Source organism: Sciurus vulgaris (genome assembly GCF_902686455.1).
Source record: "Sciurus vulgaris genome assembly, chromosome: 1".
NCBI lineage: Eukaryota > Metazoa > Chordata > Mammalia > Rodentia > Sciuridae > Sciurus > Sciurus vulgaris.
Genome location: NC_136461.1, coordinates 162,539,093 through 162,555,499, shown reverse-complemented (window position 1 = coordinate 162,555,499; position 16,407 = coordinate 162,539,093). Strand labels below are relative to the sequence as shown.

The 16,407-nt window shown below is 33.9% G+C and overlaps 1 protein-coding gene across 1 annotated transcript in view; it reads right to left on the bottom strand.

Moving 5' to 3' along the window:
- CNBD1 (cyclic nucleotide binding domain containing 1) overlaps nt 1-16,407 on the bottom strand; it is a gene marked incomplete at both ends in the record, with an annotated part of 341,848 nt that overhangs the window by 87,864 nt on the left and 237,577 nt on the right. The window lies entirely within an intron of this gene.

Genomic DNA, 16,407 nt, shown 5'->3' with positions numbered 1-16,407 from the left:
TTTGTTTATTATCTTACAGTAAATAGAAACTTAACAAATTGATTTTCAGGGGCAATCATGTGTCTTTGTATGCCCTAAAAGTTCTCAGTTACCTGTGTTCCCCGCTTTGTTTTTTTGGTTTTTGTTTTTCTGACTTGAGTGCTTTTTAGTGGGACTCTTTATCACCATCATTTTTCCCTCTTCTTTAAAGCAAAGTTTGATTTTGCTTGGATGTTAAAATGGACCCAGTCTCAGTAGCACAATATCATTCACTAAACATTTAATATGTATAGTGAGGGCACTGCAGAAATTTTGTTTTTTTAGTATCAGGTGGGCTATTTGAGCATCAAAGTAAGCTCTTGTAAAGATCAATGAGTATAAATTTTGTTAAACTAGTAATGGTTTTGACTGACATCAGGGTTGGGGGGTTAGTTATGGAAAGGTATTTTCTAATGAATACATGTAATACTGTTTTAGTATATAGACTTAACTGACACTTCTCAGCATAGAATAAAAGTTGTGGGAAGAAATGCTTTGTATAAATACTCTTATATCAAGGACTGCTACTTGTCATCCCAATATGAATTTTTTCTTTTCCTTTACTAACCATCCTTTTATTGGACATTGCATGTGCCATGATAAAAATTCCATTTCCCAACCAGTCTTAAATATGTGGCCATGCAGCATCATTCTGATTAATAAACTATTGGGAGAATTTTTGTTTCTTAAACATGTAGAATAGCTGCCTAGAATAAAGAATGATATTGGGTCTAGGACAGACATGTTGTCACTAAAATGAAAAGGTGAGGCAAATATTAGTGTTCTGACCCTGACATTTTTTTATGTGTTTATCTGGTGACTTCTCAAGATATAACATAAATAAAACCTAAATTGGTTTAAACTATTATTCTTTAGTTCTCTATTACTCAGAGCTGAACACAATTTTCATGTGGATATTGTTGGTATTTAAGTTAACTCTAAGCATAATTGGTCCATCTGTTACTAACATATAGTTACATTGTCACAGAGAATATTACCCCTATGTGAAACATCATCTTTGATAACTATATTTAAAGAATGGCATTTTGTAAAAGTCATAGATTTAGATAAAATCACTTTCAGAAATCTAGCACCAAACTGCAATGCTATTTGGTTTGAAAATCTATGCTTACATAAGCTAGAGATGATAACAGATATGTGGTATGATTTTGTGTGGATTTTTACATTAGGCTGACAATTTATATCAGGTGTTGAAAACAATTTCACAGTAATCTCTGCCTTCATTTGAACAGCAGTTATCTCAATTGAACAGCAGTACCTGCTATATATGTAATAATTAGAACATAAATGTTAAATTGGGAGCTGCAAACTCTTAAGTATTGGGCTCCAAGAAAATGTGTTCACTTTGGTGATAAATACAACTCCTCAAATCCCCTTAAGAAAATCTTCCTTTTCTTCTAGGCCTTTACCCAGCTATAGTAAATTTTGCTAAATAATCTGTTTATAATGTATCAATGTTTACATTTACATAATAAAAAAATTCCTATAACATTCTGGAGGTCCTCAAGGAGTTAAACTAATTTGAGGAAAAGAATGTGAGAAGCATGGGAAAATATTTAGGTCAGAAAATATCTCATCAATCCTTTCATTATACTTACCAAAAATTTTTCAAATTAAGCTATTCTGGAAGCTGCTAACTCTCCCAAGTACAAAAATAATGCTGTTTTTTTTTTTCAATTGCCAAAGAGAATTATAAGAAAAAATATTTTAAATATTAAGGCAGTATCATTTAAAATGATATATATACTCTTCTTTTTCAAAGTAACATGATATGAAAGGATCAAGGGTAACTCTAGGAGATAGGAAAAGGGACCCCAGTGTTTTATTCATGATATGATCTCAAAAAGCAATCATGAATTTCGAGGATCAACTTTCAGTTAAGAAATTGATATGTGAAGTCAGATTATCTCCATGTATTCAAAGTGTTCTTTATTTTTAAATTATTTAGTGAACACAAAACTTCTTAAATGTTATTGATATTATTAGTAAGGGATATTAATAAATTTCAAAACTGATATCCATAGCCAAGTTTATCAAGGACATGACTATTTGAAACATTTTGACCAACTTGAATTAAGAAGCTTGCAGACATAAAAGGCTATATCTCACCAAAATCTTTATTTTAGTTAATACTGCATAAAACATCATTATATTAAGTAATATTCCTTGGAAAAGCTACTTTTGATATCAAGATGTACAAAATATTTTATTCAAGTATCACACGGGAATCTTTGTCCTCAGTTTTTACATCATCACAGGACTTAGTTTTTCATCTAGCACAGTTCTCAGAAAATATCTTAATAGATTTGGATATAGTTATTTTGCCTCTGTCTGTAATGAAGTCTCTGAAATTTTATCCCAAACTACAAGTACTATAATCATTTCCATACATTGACAAGTATTTACATAAAATATTTTAACTATTTCATTTTTTAAAAAAATATTTTAGTTGTAGATGGACACAGTACCCTCATTTTATATATTTATTTATTTTTATATGGTTCTGAGTATCAAACCCAGTGACTCACACATGCTAGGAAAGTGCTGTACCACTCAGCCACAAATCCAGCCCCCTATTTTAGTTATTTTATACTTTACAAAATAACTGCTCAATTTATTGCTAAAAATGTTTTTTTTTTTTCAAAAATTAAAATTAAGAAAGGGTACAAAGAAAAAATAAGTATTGCCAATACTTACATAAATCAGAATTTCTAATAAGTGCATTTATTCTAGGGACTGGAATAAACAAAATTTTTAAAAACTGAAAAAAATAAAATATTGATATGGATGTGAATCAACTGGAATTGTTACATATTGTTGAGGCAGGAGAGCAAAATGGTTCAAGTATTCTGTAAGAATGTCTGTTTATTTTTAAGTGAGACATACATCTAACCTATTTTCCAGTAATTCATCTTTTAGGGATTTATTTACTCTGAGACAAGAAAATGCATGTCAAAAAAGGGCTTGTACAAGAAAGTCACTAGCAGTTTTATCCTAAGAGTCAAAAGCTATCCATCCAGGAGAGAGTGTGTCAACAAGCTCTATTCTGACCATGTAATTAAATATTACTCAGCCATAAAAAAAGAATGAACTACTGATTTGTGCAACATAGATTAATCTCAAAAGCATTATTCTGATTGAAAGAGAGCATTACAGAAGGATACATACTATTTGATTTCATTATACAGTTCTAAATGCTTGGTGCAAAACTAATTTATAATGAAAACAAGCAAACAAACAAACAAAAAAGCAAAGTAATTGCCTTGGGAGTTGGGCTACAGATTCGAAAGGAGCGTGTAGAGAACTTCTGGATGCTTGATGATGGCAAAATTCTATATCTTTTGAGAGATTTGGGTTTGTAGTATTCATCAAATGATTCACTTACGGTACACTTGTGAGCATCACTATAAGTAAACCAGCAACATATTAAATCTAGGAAAACCGTGAAGTGTTTAGGAAAGGGTGCAAAGTCCTGGTACTATGACATATCAATAGAATAGAATAATGCTAATGTAGTAAGGGAAAAAAAACTACAGAAAGAAAAGGAGTATTAATATGTGACAGCAAATACTTTTTTTTTTTTTTTTTTGGTACCAGGAATGGAACCCAGGGGCACTTAAACACTAAGCCACATTCATAGTCCTTTTTAAGTTTTTATTTTGGCACAGGGGGTCTCACGAAGTCCCTTCATGAAGTTCCTGGCCATTTGCTGAGGCTGGCTTTGAATTTGTGATCCTCCTGCCTCAGTCTCCCAAGCCGCTGGGATTACAGACGTGCGCCCAACAGTAAATACTTTTTGAGTTCTTTCTTTGCTTTGATCATATTAAACGTCAGATGCTGTTGTAAACATATTACATGTATTAACCCTTTTTATTCTTCTAGCAACTATTTATATTGAGTATTATAGGCATTTCAATTTTATAATTAGAAAACAAAGACACTGAAAACTTAATCCTTCACAAGTTTAGAAAGCCAGTAGTGGTGGATGTAGCCTTTAAACATACCCTGCTATGGCTCCAGATTACTATGCTGGTCTTTGAAATCTGTATATTATAGTATCCCCCTGCTACCCTCCATCTTTCTCTCTTTTCCTTAATATATATTTTATATTGATATAGTTTCAATTATGATAAAGTAGGACTAAATTTGTAACCCAGACAGCTATCTCCACGTGTCATTTCAAATTAAAATGTCCATTTCAAAGTAACACATGTTTGTTTAAAAAGCTGGAAAATAAAAGTCAATATATGTGTGCTATGAAAACATGTTTATGATATAAACACAATATATACAAAATGACTCTACTAAGACATTGGTTAATATAAGTTATTGCTCATAAAAGAATATTTTTAACTTAGAAAGACCATATCAGAAAGAACACTGTCAATTATTGAGCAGTTTACTAAGGCTCGATTAGAACTTTAACTATATCTGTCCCTAGACCATCTCCATAAAATCTAGGTCAGTATTCTTAGCTCTTAATGGTAAGGGGGTTGATCACCTGTACCTACAAGAGAAACATCTTTTTTTCCCCAAAATTTCCAAATCTAGAAACATAGCCATCCCTGGTTCTCAAATAGACCAAACTTGTTACAAAAAATGTCACATACTGAGTATCAAATATTTGCCATGCACTGTGCTAGGTGTTCAAATACTGAATATTCTATTAATCTCAACAGGAATATATTGTTAGTCTATTTTTCAGATGAAAAATCCAAGACACAGAAAAATTAAGTTATACAAGTCACAAAGTACATTAATATTTTGAAATTATCAAATATGTTCCAACATCTGAAGGACACACAATATTACTGACAAATCACAAAGTGATATTAAATTTATGAATTACAAGGAAAGACATTCATTAATAATGCAAGATAAACACAAAGACTTGATGGTTTTGACCAAGGAGAAGTAACAAATAGATAAACTTCTTTTTCAAATATTTAAAATACATTAAGCTATATCATTAAATTTTAAGAAAAAAGAATACAAGTATCCAAGGAAAATTAGGCAATAAGAGAACAATATGAACTAAAGAAGCATTAAATATCGATTCCAAGACCTTGCAAAAGTAAAATAATTCATCAAAATTAAGTAGGTTCATAATAAATTCTAATAAAATATGTATGTAGTTAATCTCTATTACATGAAAAGTCCAAAGAATTACTTTTATAAGGACTCAAAAAAATCTCTTAGGAAGAACTTCATATTTTAAAATATCTCTTAAACACACATTTATGAAGTAAAGAAAAAACATTCAAAAGGAATTAAAAATACAAATAAAGAAAAGTCTAATTAATCATTTTGGTAGTGGCTTTTCAGAAGGCTAAAGGCCAAACACAAAGTCAGACTAAAGCAAACATTTGCAAATTACTTGCTAAGTGTCTCCCACTCTCTTGCACCGACCTTTAACTAAAATCAACCATTCTAGAGGGACTCAAATGTTTAAAAGAGCTATAGTGGGATGAATAAGGTCATTTTGTCAGCTGGCTAATTACTCCTTGGCCTCTAAAATCGAGTTTAAGTGTTATCTACCCAATAGGAAGGCCTTTCCTGACCTCCAGCCTCTTCTATGCAGCATAATTGATGCCCCTTCTCTGGGAACCTTACAGAATTTCTGCATTCTGCATTGTCAGTCTCTGTCAATAGGTATTAACCTCTCGAGAGGAGGAACTCTGTTCTCAGTATTTCCAGTCCATAGTGCATTGCTTAGCCTATTTCAGTCACTGAGCAAGCACTTGTTGAAAGTATAAAAGTTTAATTAATGAAATCCTATTGCATTTCTTTCTAAAAAATCTTATAATAAAATATTTGGAGGGAAAAAATTAAGAATTCCTTATATTGAGAAATAAGATAATAACTCTTTGATGGCCTATTTTCTTCTCATTCCATTAGGTGGAAGCCTAGGTAAATGTCAGAAAGTTATATAAGTTTTTATATTAGATATAAAACCTATGATTAGGTTAAATCATAGAATCTTCTTTATAAGGCCTGATGCCAGACATAATATAACAAAAGGAACAATTGGCCTTTTCATAGCTTTTGTTATTTTAAGGGATCATTCCACATGGGGTGATCAATCTTAGAGTTCATTTGTCCTCCCTTATGGGACCAGGAATGTGTATGTTAAGGCACACATTTAATAGACTTTCTTAGAATATTGCTATAACTTGTGGAAGACAATATAGAAATAAGACTGGATAAGCACTTTGAAATTGAAAAACCAAATATATACATACTATCATAAAGTGAACTGGAAAGGGAAATAAAGAAATTCTTTTAATTTATTTTGAGCATAGACCATCTTTTGGAATGGTCTGTCAATCCTGATACTTCCTAATTGTTCCCACAATTTTAAAAAATTACTTTTCTAATACAAGTCACTAGGCCTATAATTATGATAAAAGACATCACAAAGTAAACATCCATAAATAAGTAGAAAAGTGATGTGAATTTCCAGAGAAGAAATAAATTATATTTGGTGGAAAGGATATGAGATGATATTATGAAAAAGTGACATTTATGAAGGATGTTGAAATGTAGATCAATTTTGATTGATGGATGTGGGGGCAAACATTAATAATATAAGAAATAGCAAAAACAGGATGCAAAAGCAAGTAACATGGAACTCCATGACAGTCTCCAATCAAGCATGGGAAATGACAAGGAATAGTGAATAACCCAATTCATTAAAAGAATAGTATAGGAAAAAGCATTTTAAAGAATCAAATTAAGCCAGGTGCAATGGAGCACACCTGAAATCCCAGCATCTTGGGAGGCTGAGACAGGAAGATCACAAGAGCAAGACAAACATCAGCAATTTAGTGAGACCCTGTTTCAAAATAAAAAACAAAAAGGGCTGGGAATTTGGCTCAGTGGTAAAGCTCCAGTGGGTTAAATCTCCATTACTTAAAAAATATATATATATCAAATTAAAAGTAAGTTAGGACATACTTAAGAGAGCCATTTAATATTGGAAATATGTGTCAAATGACCAATTACCAATTAGTCTATACTAGTAATAATAAACAATGTTTAGGTATGATTTTCAATATCTATTATCATGGATTTAATATTTAGAATTAAATTTAATAGTAGCATTCTTATGTAGTGCTGGAATGAAACATGTCTGATAATTTTTCAACATGTAACAAGAGACATAAAAATAGCCACATCATAATCCAAAGTAAAGATAAAAACTAGTACAGACAAGAATAAATTCAGGACCACAGTATTTGTGGTAGGGAAAAATCTAACACCCTTTAAAAAGAATTATCAAGTAAATTCTGACATACCCATTTGACAAAAAGTATATGAGTATATATGTAAGTATATATATGCAGTTATTAAAAATTGGTATTTGTGAATATATTAGGAAATCAAGACAAACTTCTTAAATGTTAAAAATGATATAGGAGATGACTGATTGGTCGCAGTCTCGGAGGTAGCCGGTGGGCACCCAACCTGCCTGCCTTGCAGAACTAGGCGGCAGGCAGCCAACCCGCCCAACCACCAGGCAGACACCATCACTGAGCGACCCCACCCCACTACCATGACAAGTAAGCCGGCAGCCAAGCCAGCCCGCCTGCATCGCAGAGCTAGCCAGAGGCTTCTTCCTAGGCTGGTTCAGGCATTTTTAATTATTCCTGAGGGCGTGGCCATCATCAATGGAAGAGCAGCTCCCTTCCAGAGACACCTACAGGAGGCTAGAAGACCTTAGACAAGACCCAGGAGTCAAGAAGAGGAGGTATTGAGAGACTCAGGACCAACTCAGAGCCACCGGGTGAGTCTCTCACACTGATCGGGCTCCCGAGAAGGGGCAGTAGTCCCAAAATGCAGGGAACTTCGTGGAGTAGAATGGCCCAGTGAGACTCCCCTGCTGGAGCCGAGAACCCAGTCAGCTGGGAGCATTGCAGAGGAGGGCCACACAGCGAGGGAGTCCCTCGCAAGGCCAGGCTCCCCAGACCAGGCGGTAGGTCAAAAGCCCAGGGAACGTCACAGAGGAGGACTTCCCAGTCCAGGTGGTAGTTCTGGACTGAAGGGAACTTCTCAGAGGAGAGCTGCCCAGCGAAACTTCCCCACCAGGAGAGTCTACCCTGCTAGGCAAGGCTTTCCCACCAGGGCAGTAGAACCAGAGACACAGGCCCAGATCAAATGTGCACCAGTCTGCAGTCAAGTCTCCCTTTGGCTGATCAACAGTCAACAAGTGGAGGCGCCTCTGACCACTGATAGGGAATATACCCCACCTGAAGGCCACCACCCCAAAAGGGGCAGCTTCCTGGTAGAGCACCACATTATCAAGTTCCTCCAAGACATCAGGCTACTGAAGGCTAAGAGGTGAGTTACTGGAAATCTACAGAGACAATATTAGTCAACAGAAGAAATCTGCAATATCCCAGAGTTTCACTACTAGAGGGGTAGATACCTGAGCAATATGAGAAAACAAGGGAAGAAAATGTCCCTAACAAACCTAGATGGTATAGCAAAAAAATCCAATGACAGCATAGCAGAAGAAATGTCAAACAGGGAGTTCAGAATGTACATAATTAAAACAATTAGGGAAGAAAACTAGGAGATGAAAGAGCAAATGCAGACATTGAAGGATGAGATGAAAGAGCAAATGAAGGCATCGAATGATCGCACCAATAGACAGTTAAAAGACCAAACACGGGAAGCAAGAGATCATTTCAATAAAGAGTTAGAGATATTGAAAAAAAAAAAAAAAAAAACAAACAGAAATCCTTGAAATGAAAGAAACAATAAACTAAATTAAAAACTCCATGGAAAGCATAACCAATAGGATAGAACACCTGGAGACAGAACCTCAGATATTGAAGAAAAAAATATTTAATCTTGAAGACAAAGTTGACCAAACAGAGAAGATGGTAAGATATCATGAACATGAACAGATACACAAGAATTATGGGATATCATGAAAAGGCCAAATTTAAGAATTATTGGGATTGAGGAAGGCTTAGAGAAACAAAACAAAGGAATGAAAATATATTCAATGAAATCATATCAGAAACTTTCCTAAATCTGAAGAATGAAATGGAAAATCAAGTACAAGAGGCTTATAGGACTCCAAATACACAAAATTACAACAGACCCACACCAAGGCACATTATAATGAAAATACCTAACATACAAAATAAAGACAAAATTTTAAAGACTGCGAGAGAAAAGAATCAAATTACATTCAGGGGGAAACCAATAAGGATATCAGCAGATTTTCCATCCAGACCCTAAAAGCCAGAATGGCCTTGAACAACATTTTTCAAGCCCTGAAAGAAAACAGATGCCAACCAAGAATCTTATATCCAGCAAAACTTACCTTCAGATTTGACAATGAAATAAAATCCTTCCATGATAAACAAAAGCTAAAAGAATTTACAAAAAAAAGCTGGCACTACAGAACATTCTCAGCAAAATATTCCATGAGGAAGAGATGAAAAACAACGATGTAAATCAGCAAAGGGAGAAATTACCCTAAAGGAACAGCCAAATAAAGGATAAACCAAGTGGTGTCAAAAAAAAAAAAAAAAGAAAAGAAAAGAAAAGAAAATGAACCAAATGACTGGGAATACAAATCATATCTCAATAATAACACTGAATGTTAATGGCCTGAACTCATCAATCAAAAGACATAGACTGGCAGATTGGATTAAAAAGAAAGATCCAACAATATGCTGCCTGCAAGAGACTCACCTCATAGAAAGAGGTACCCACAGACTAAAGGTGAAAGGATGGGGAAAAACATACCATGCACATGGACACAGCAAAAAAGCTGGGGTATCCATCCTCATATCAGATAATGTGGACTTCAAGCCACATTATGTAGTCAGAAGGGATAAAGAAGGACATTACATACTGCTTAAGGGAAGCATAAATCAGCAAGACATAACAGTCATAAATATCTAGGCCCCAAACAGTGGCTCATCCATGTACATCAAACAAATCCTTCTCAATTCCAGAAATCAAATAGAACACAACACAATAACACTAGGCGATTCTAACACACCTCTCTCACCACTGAACAGATCCTCCAAACAAAAATTGAAAAAGAAACTATAGATCTCAATAACACAACTAATAATGTAGACCTAATGGACATATATAGAATATACCATTCAACAAAGAGCAAATACACTTTCTTCTCAGCACCACATGGATGCCTTTCTTTATTCTTTTTTTTTTTTTTTTTGCTTTTTTTTATTGTAAACAAATGGGATACATGTTGTTTCTCTGCTTGTACATGGCGTAAAGGCATACCATTTGTGTAATCATAAATTTACATATAGTAATGTTGTTTGATTCATTCTGTTATTTTTTCCCTTTCCCCATCCCTCCCATCCCTCTTTTCCCTCTATACAGTCCTTCCCTCCTCCATTCTTGCCCCCCTCCCTAACCCTAACTCTAACCCTAACACTAACCCTTCCCTTCCCCCATTATGTGGACCCCTTTCTAAAATACACCATATTTTATGCCACAAAGCTAATGTTACCAAGTACAAGAAGACATACTACCTTGTATTCTATTAGATCATAATGAATTGAAATTATAAATAAATGACAGAGTAAAAAGTAGGAACTACTCCATTACCTGGAGATTAAATAATATGCTATTATATGATGAATGGATAACATAAGACATCAGGAAGTAAATTTAAAAATTCTTTCAGGTAAACAAGAACAAAGACACATATCAAAATCTCTGGGACACTATGAAAGCAGTACTTACAGGAAAATTTATTTAATGGAGTGCATTCAATCAAAGAAGAAAAAATCAACAAATAAACAACCTAATACTGCAACTCAAAACCCTAGAAAAAGAAAAACAGAGCAACACCAAAAGTAGTAGAAGACAGGAAATAGTTAAATCAGAGCTAAAATCAATGAAATTGAAACAAAAGAAACAATCGAAAAAAATTGACAAAATAAACAGTTGGTTCTTTGAAAAAATAAACAAAATTGATAAACCCTTAGCCACACTAACAAAGAGAGAGAGAAAACTCAAATTACTAAAATTTGGAATGAAAAACGAAATATCACAACAGACACAAGTGAAATACAAAACATAATTAGAACCTATTCTGAAAATCTATACTCCAACAAAATAGAAAATCTCGAAGACATCAACAGGTTTCTAGAGAAATATGAATTGCCTAAACTGAACAAGGACAACATACACAACTTAAATAGATCAATTTCAAGTAATGAAATAGAAGAGGTCATCAAAAGCCTACCAACAAAGAAAAGTCCGGGACCAGATGGGTTTTCAGCCGAGTTCTACAAAACCTTTAAAGAAGAGCTCATTCCAATACATCTCAAAGTATTTCATGAAATAGAAGAGGAGAGAAACTTTCCCAAACTCATTCTATGAAACAAATATCACCCTGATACCTAAACCAGATAGAGACACATCAAGGAATGAATATTTCAGGCCAATACACTTAATGAACATTGATGGAAAAATTCTCAACAAAATTTTAGCAATTCGCATACAAAAATATATTAAAAAGATAGTGCACCACGATCAAGTGGGTTTTATTCCAGGAATGCAAGTTTGGTTCAACATCCAGAAATCAATAAATGTCATTCACCATATCAAGAGACTAAAAGTTAAAAATCACATGTTTATTTCGATAGATGCAGAAAAAGTATTTGATAAAATACAGCATCGCTTCATACTCAAAACACTAGAAAATATAGGGAAAGTGGGAACATTCCTTAACATTGTAAACCATCTGTGCTAAGCCCATGGCCAATATCATTCTCAATGGTGAAAAACTGAAAGCATTCCCCCTAAAAACTGGAACAAGGCAGGGATGCCCTCTTTCACAACTTCTATTCAATATCGTTCTTGAGACTCTAGCCAGAGCAATTAGACAAACCAAAGAAATTAAAGGGATACGAATAGGAAAAGAAGAACTCAAACTATCCCTATTTGCTGATGACATGATTATATGTTTAGGAAATTCTATCAGAAAACTTTTAGAACTCATAAGTGAATTCAGTAAAGTAGCAGGATATAAGATCATGCTCATAAATCCAATGCATTTTTATACATAAGTGATGAATCTTCAGAAAGAGAGGTTAGGAAAACTACCCCATTCACAATAGCCTCAAAAAATAAAATAAAATACTTGGGAATCAAAATCTCACAAAAGAGGTGAAAGACCTCTACAATGAGAACTACAGAACAATAATGAAACAAATTATAGAAAACCTTAGAAGATGGAAATCTCCCATGTTCTTGGATAGGCAGAATTATTATTGTCAAAATGCCATACTACCAAAAGTGCTATACAGATTCAATGCAATCCCAATTAAAATCCCAATGACGTACCTCACAGAAATTGTGCAAGCAATGATGAAATTCATCTGGAAGAATAAGAAACCCACAATAGCTAAAGCAATCCTTAGGAGAAAGAGTGAAGCAGGGGGTATCACAATACCAGATCTTCAACTCTACTACAAAGTAATAGTAACAAAAATGGCATGGTATTGGTACCAAAAGAGACAGGTATATCAATGGTACAGAATAGAGGACATGGACACAAATCCAAATAAATACAATTTTCTCATACTAGACAAAGGGGCCAAAACTATGCAATGAAGAAAAGATAGCCTCTTCAACAAATGGTGCTGGGAAAACTGGAAATCCATATGCAACAGAATGAAACTAAATCCCTATCTCTCACCCTGCACAAAAATCAACTCAACTGTTTCAAGGACGTTGGAATCAAACCAGAGATCCTGCATCTTATAGAAGAAAAAGTAGGTCCAAATCTTCAACATGTTTGCTTAGGATCAGACTTCCTTAACAGGACTCCCATAGCACAAGAAATAAAAGCAAGAATCAACAACTGGGACAGATTCAAACTAAAAAGCTTTCTCCCAGCAAAGGAAACTATCAGCAATGTGAAGAGAGAGCCTACAGAGTGGGAGAAAATCTTTGCCACTCATACGTCAGATATAGCACTAATTTCCAGAACATATAAAGAACTCAAAAAACTCTACACCAAGAATATAAATAACCCAATCAACAAATGGGCTAAGGAAATGAATAGACACTTCACAGAAGAAGATCTACAAGCAATCAACAGACATATGAAAAAATGTTCAACATCTTTAGTAATAAGAGAAATGCAAATCAAAACTACCCTAAAATTCCATCTCACCCCAATTAGAATGGCAATCATCAAGAATACTAGCAACAATAGCTGTTGGAGAGGATGTGGGGAATGAGGTGCACTCATATATTGCTGGTGGGGCTGCAATTAGTGCAACCACTCTGGAAAGCAGTGTGGAGATTTCTTAGAAAACTTGGAATGGAACCACCATTTGACCCAGCTATCCCACACCTTGGCCTATACCCAAAGGACTTAAAATCAGCATACTACAGAGACACAGCCACATCAATGTTCATAGCTGCTCAATTCACAATAGCCAGATTGTGGAACCAACTTAGATGCCATTCAGTTGATGAATAGATAAAGAAACTATGATATATATATATATATATATATATATATATATCATAGTATATATATATAAACTATGATACATATATATATATATACACACAATGGAATATTACTCAGCCACAAAAATAATAAAATTATGGCATTTGCAGGCAAATGGATGAAATTGGAGAATATCATGCTATGTGAGATATGCCAATCTCAAAAATCCAAATGATGAATGATCTTGCTGATAAGGGAATGATGACTCATAATGGAGAGTGGGAGGGGGCAAGAATGGAAGAAGGAGGGACTGTAGAGAGGGAAAAGAGGAGTGGGAGGGGTGGGGGATGAAAAAAATAACAGAATGAATCAAAAAGTATTACCCTAGGTAAATGTATGATTACACAAATGGTATGCCTCTACTTCATGTACAAGCAGAGAAACAAGATGAATCCCTTTTGTTTACAATAAAAATAAACTAAAAAAAAGATATAGGATTTTACTTGGAAAACTACTTACAATTTAGACTGGATAAATGGATGCCAAAATGATAATTACACCTATCTGAAGTTAAGGTTATTAAGGAAGATTCCATTTTTTCCTTATTTGTGCTTTAAAATATTTTCCAGTCTTCTATAATGATCATATTTCAATTTAGAGTCAGAAAAGGCATTAATAACACAACAATGCATTGGGCAATTTTTCTGTAAAGGATTAGGAAGAAGAGAGACAAGTGAGGATTCTCTATATTAAGGTAATCTATGTGAGAAGAAATGAGTGGAGGACTAAACACTGAGATGGAAAAGAGGTTTGAAAAATAAAAGTTGCAGTCATACAATATAACTCAATTAATTTGAAGGAAGAGGAATAGTTAAAGAAATTTTATATTTTGAAACATTTCACAAGGAAAGTAGTACCATTGAGGTATCTAATAGTAAAAGACCTATGTGGAGAGCAAGACAAGAAGTTGGCTTGATTGTGGTTTTTCTCAGCATGCCTGCAGGACTTCTTAGAGAAAAAACACATCAGTAGTTCACATATATAAATGCAGAACATAGGCTAAAACTGATGAGTATGGGAAGCAAAAGCATATACATTTAAATTTAATCATAGGAGTGGATGAAAGCTTTCACAGGGAAAATGAAACAAAAGGAGAGGTCTCAGGAGGATTCCTGCAGGGGACAGGAAGAGAGTGAATTTGCAGAGACAAGAATGAATCAAGTTGTTCACAAATGCCCTTTGCAAGATGCCAAGTTCCTTTAGGAGACGGATCTTCCTAAAGAGACACCACTAATTAAATCATCCTGGCTCAAGGTGTCTGCTCAGAGGATAATTGTTATGGCAAACTGTAGACACTGTAGACTTTTAAAACTGATCCCCTCATTCAAACCAGTTAGAGGGGAAAAAATTGAGCAAATTGAGAATCCATCACACTTACAGCAATGGAGATGATCCCTGACTACAATTTTTTAACCAGTAGTGCAAAAGTCACATGAATTCAGTAGAAATTGTTCCACAAGTTTTGAATTTTGATCTTTCCCAGGCTAGTGAAATGCCATATAATACTCTCTTCAGATGCTGCAGAGTGGCAGCTAGCAAACTCTCCATAAACCACCTGCTCACCAGGGAACATGGTCAATGCAGCATAAGTCATGCTTTTGGTAGGTAAGGTGTTTTAAATGCATTTTTTAATTCTTGTGTTTTCAACTTATGATTGCCTTATTGGAATATTTTAAGTAGAGAACTATCTTTATTAAGTGACTTTAAAAATAGTTATGCATTTGTAGAGAATGCATAAAGGGAGAAATTAAAATTTTACAAATTTGGGATGATTATTTTTAAGAACTTTAAACAAATTAATCATCAATCTTTTATTTTTAGAGAAAAGATAATCATCTTAATAAATGCTGAGACATACGCAAAAAAATGAAAAGAGACCACCCCCCCATCAAATCTTGATCCTTAACTCACACCATATATAAAACTAAGAGGAAAGACATGGCAGATTAAGGACCTGTCACAGAGTGAAGGAGACAAAGGACACAACTATATGCAGTGTGGGATCCTAGGCTGGATCTTAGAACAGGAAAAGCACAATAGGGAAAATATTAGTGAAATTTAAATACAGTCTATAGCCTATTAATAAATGCTAATTTCCCAGTTTTGATAATTATATTATGGTTATGTTGTTAACATCAGGGGAACTTGGGTGAAAGTATGTGTGAACTGCATGTACTATTTTTGTTCCTTTTCTGTTAAGTCCAAACGTATTTCAAAATAAAGTTTTTTTAAAAAATTAATCTTAAATGGATAATACATCTAAATTTAAAAACTAAAACTTCTAGAAGAAAATGTAGTAGAAAATTCATGGCTTTAGTTTAGCAAAATTTCTTTTTTATATTTCATTATTATTATCATTTGATTCATTGTAGACAAATGGAGTACAACTTTCATTTCTCTGGTTATTTAGACTTTCTTCCACAGACATTCACTATTAACATTTCTTAATTCAAAGATGTTTGTTCATATTTATAATGTACATATTAAAGTCAAAGTCTTTGATCTTTTTCCATAAAATATTTTATTCTTCCATTTAAACTCTGTTGTCTAAAAGAGGTTCTCATATAAATTTACAAAATACATATGATATTTAAGAAGATATTGTAGAAATACCTTTTTCTCTCTGCGAGCGAAAAGAATCAAATTACATTCAGGGGGAAACCAATATGATATCAGCAGATTTTTCAATCCAGACCCTAAAAGCTAGACGGGCCTGGAACAACATTTACCAAACCCAGAAAGAAAACGGATGCCAACCAAGAATCTTATACCCAGCAAAATTTACCTTCAGATTTGACGACAAAATAAAAACCTTCAATGATAAACAAAAGCTAAAA